This window comes from Theropithecus gelada, chromosome 3 (genome assembly GCF_003255815.1).
Source record: "Theropithecus gelada isolate Dixy chromosome 3, Tgel_1.0, whole genome shotgun sequence".
Classification (NCBI taxonomy): domain Eukaryota; kingdom Metazoa; phylum Chordata; class Mammalia; order Primates; family Cercopithecidae; genus Theropithecus; species Theropithecus gelada.
Genome location: NC_037670.1, coordinates 60,587,796 through 60,591,648, shown reverse-complemented (window position 1 = coordinate 60,591,648; position 3,853 = coordinate 60,587,796). Strand labels below are relative to the sequence as shown.

The following is a 3,853-nucleotide window of genomic DNA, read 5'->3' as shown; positions in this document are numbered from 1 at the left end:
TGAAGGTAAAACGAGAGAGAAAAGTAGTTGACTTTTCACAAGTCTAAATGATGAGTAGCAAAAGGAAAGTAGAATTTAGGAAAGTGAATCCCATAGAAGTACATTTTTAAATGGGGAATGTGTATTTGCGTATCTGTATATCTGGCTTTGGGAAAGGGATAAACTATTTAATTGTAAGAGGGGGAAAGAAATATTACATTGAGGCCAGGCACGGTGGTTTATGCCTGTAATCTCAGCACTTTGGGAGGCCAAGGATGGCAGAACACCTGAGATCATGAGCTTGAGACCAGCCTGGCCAAAATGGTGAAACCCTGTCTCCAGTAAAAAATACAAAAAATTATCCCGGCGTGGTGGAGGGCACCTGTAATCCCAGCTACTCCGGAGGCCGAAGCAGAAGAATTGCTTGAACCCGAAAAGAGGAGGCTGCGGTGAGCCGAGATCGTGCCACTGTACTCCAACCTGGGTGACAGAGTGAGACTTCGTCTCAAACAGTAACAAAAATAAAAACAGAAATATTACATTGAACCTCTCCTAAACTCCCAGGGCATGAGAGTTTAATCAGAAAAACAAATAAATTAAGAACAATTCACAACTGTGATACAAAAATTATTTGCAACAAAAATAAAGCTCAATATATTTTGCTATCTCACAATTAAAATAAACAGCTTTGTTCACTGGAGAAACCCCAGAGGCGGTGCATGTGCGGGTGAGAAGATGGCGGCGGCGGGGGAAGCAGCGGGAGCAGGCGGAGGAACGCGGAGTCCCATTGAAACGCGCAGCCATGGCCCTCCACAGCCCGCGGTATATTTGTGGAGATTTTAGTCCTGATAAATTCAATCAGTTCTTTGTGACTCCTCGATCTTCAGTTGAGCTTCCTCCGTACAGTGCAACAGTTCTGTGTGGCACACAGGCTGTGGATAAACTACCGGATGGACAAGAATATCAGAGAATTGAGTTTGGTGTCAATGAAGTCATTGAATCCAGTGACACGTTGCCGAGAACCCCTAGCTACAGTATTTCCAGCACACTGAACCCTCAGGCCCCTGAATTTATTCTCAATTGTAGAACTTCCAAAACAACCCCTGATGGTATCACTAAAGAAGCAAACTATGGCTCCATCGACTGCCAGTACCCAGGTTCTGCCCTCGCTTTGGATGGAAGTTCTAATGTGGAGGCGGAAGTTTTGGAAAATGATGGTGTCTCAGGTGGTCTCGGACAAAGGGAGAGTAAAAAGAAGAAAAAGTGGCCACCTGGATATTACAGCTATTTGAAAGATGGTGGTGATGATAGTATTTCCACAAAAGCCCTGGTCAATGGCCATGCCAGTTCGGCAGTCCCCAACAGTGTCAGTGCAGAGGATGCAGATTTTATGGGTGACATGCCCCCGTCCGTTACTCCCAGGACTTGTAACAGCCCCCAGAACTCCACGGACTCTGTCAGTGACACTGTGCCTGACAGTCCTTTCCCCGGAGCACTCAGCAGTGACACCAGGACTGCAGGGTAGCCGGAGGGGGTGCCCGGGGCTAATTTTGGCCAGTCCTGCTTCTCTACAGAGGCTGACAGAGACACCCTGTCAAGGACAGCTGGGGCTCAGCCCTGCGTTGGTACCGATACTACTGAAAACCTTGGAGTTGCTAATGGGCAAATACTTGAATCCTCGGGTGAGGGCACAGCTACCAACGGGGTGGAGTTCCACACCACGGAAAGCATAGACTTGGACCCAACCAAACCCGAGAGTGCATCACCTCCGGCTGACGGCACGGGCTCTACATCAGGCACCCTTCCTGTCACCCAGCCCAAGTCCTGGGCCAGTCTGTTTCATGATTCTAAGCCCTCTTCCTCCTCGCTAGTGGCCTATGTGGAAACTAAGTATTCCCCTCCCGCCGTATCTCTCTTGGTTTCTGTAAAGCAGGTTGAAGTCAAAGAAGGGCTTGTTCCAGTTTCAGAGGATCCTGTAGCCATAAAGATTGCAGTGACTGGAGAATGCAACCCTAATCCATAAACCAGTGTCGTTGCAACCCCACGGGCTGATCAGTAAAGGGAAGTGGTGATACATTAATGCTACACTGCAGGCACTGGCTGCTTGCCCGCCGATGTACCACCTGATGAAGTTCATTCCTCTGTATTCCAAAGTGCAAAGGCCTCGTACGTCAACACCCATGATAGACAGCTTTGTTCGGCTAATGAATGAGTTTACTAATATGCCATACCTCCAAAACCCCGACAAGCTCTTGGAGATAAAATCGTCAGGGGCATTCACCCTGGAGCTGCCTTTGAGCCCACATGTATTTACAGACTCCTGACAGTTAACAAGTCAAGCCTGCCTGAAAAGGGTCGACAAGATGATGCTGAGGAATACTTAGGCTTCATCCTAAATGGACTTCACGAAGAAATGTTGAACCTAAAGAAGCTTCTCCCACCAAATAATGAAAAACTTACGATTTCCAATGGCCCCCAAAACCACTCTATTAATGAAGAAGAGCAGGAAGAACAAGGTGAAGAAAGCGAGGATGAATGGGAGCAAGTGGACCCCCGGAACTAGACTTCCGTCACCCGCCAGGCGGAGTTTGTTCAGACTCCAGTCACTGGCATTTTTGGTCTGTGGTTTACCAGCAGAGTTCAAAAGAATCTGCCACTTTGCAGCCATTTTTTCACATTGCAGTAGGATATCCAGTGTAACAAGATACGCACAGCCCAGGATGCACTGGAGAGCTTGGTGGCAAGAGAATCTGTCCAAGGTTATACCACAAAAACCAAACAAGAAGTTGAGATAGTCGAAGAGTGACTGGAAAAACTCCCTCCTCTCCTTGTGCTACACCTGAAACGTTTCGTTTATGAGAAGACTGGTGGGTGCCAGAAGCTTATCAAAAATATTGAATATCCTGTGGACTTGGAAATTAGTAAAGAACCGCTTTCTCCAGGGGTTAAAAATAAGAATTTTAAATGCCACAGAACCTATTGGCTCGTTGCAGTGGTCTACCATCACGGCAACAGTGCGACGGGAGGCCAATCCACTACAGACGTCTTCCAGATCGGTCTGAATGGCTGGCTGCGCATTGATGACCAGACACTCAAGGTGATCAGCCAGTACCAGGTGGTGAAACCAACTGCTGAACGCACAGCCTACCTCCTGTATTACCGCGGAGTGGACCTGGTGTAAACCCTCTGTGCCCTGTGTGTGCGCCCAGTGCCCGCTTCGTAGGACACCACCTCACACTCACTTTCCGCCTCTCTTTAGTGGCTCTTTAGAGAGAAACTCTTTCTCCCTTTGCAAGAATGGGCTAGAACGAAAAGGAGATGCCTTGGGGTTCGTGCACAACATAGTTTCTGTTGACTCTAATTTCCAAATCAAAATCATTTGGTTGAAACAGACTGTCGCTTGATTTTAGAAAATCCACAAAAACCCATATTTCTGAAATAAGGCTGATTCCTTAGATAAGAAAGCGGATTTGATCCCCAGTCTCATTGCTTAGTAGAATAAGTCCTGCACCAGCAACAACACTTGTAAATTTGTGAAAATGAATTTTCTCTTTCCTTAAAAAAGAATTTTTTTAATTCGTCACACTTTTCTTCCCTAGCCTTTAGATTTGTTAAATGATAAAAATGAGCCAGTTATCAAAGAAGAACTAGTTCTTACTTCAAAAGAAAAATAAACATAAAAAATAAGTTGCTGGTTCCTAACAGGGAAAATTTTAATAATTGCTTGGAGAGAAACTGCTTATATACACATTGCAGATCAAATATTTGGAGTTAAAATGTTAGTCTACATAGATGGGTGATTGTAACTTTATTGTCATTAAATGATTTCAAATCGCATTCATGCTTCTGTGTACACATAATGAAAAATGGGCAA

The 3,853-nt window shown here is 45.7% G+C and overlaps 1 pseudogene across 1 annotated transcript; it reads left to right on the top strand.

The window, feature by feature from the left end:
• The first annotated feature begins 699 nt into the window (after nucleotides 1-699).
• On the top strand, nucleotides 700-3,552 carry LOC112621024 (annotated as a pseudogene). Its single transcript, XR_003118642.1, has one exon. The product of XR_003118642.1 is annotated as a ubiquitin carboxyl-terminal hydrolase 10 pseudogene (transcript).
• Nucleotides 3,553-3,853: the final 301 nt, after the last annotated feature.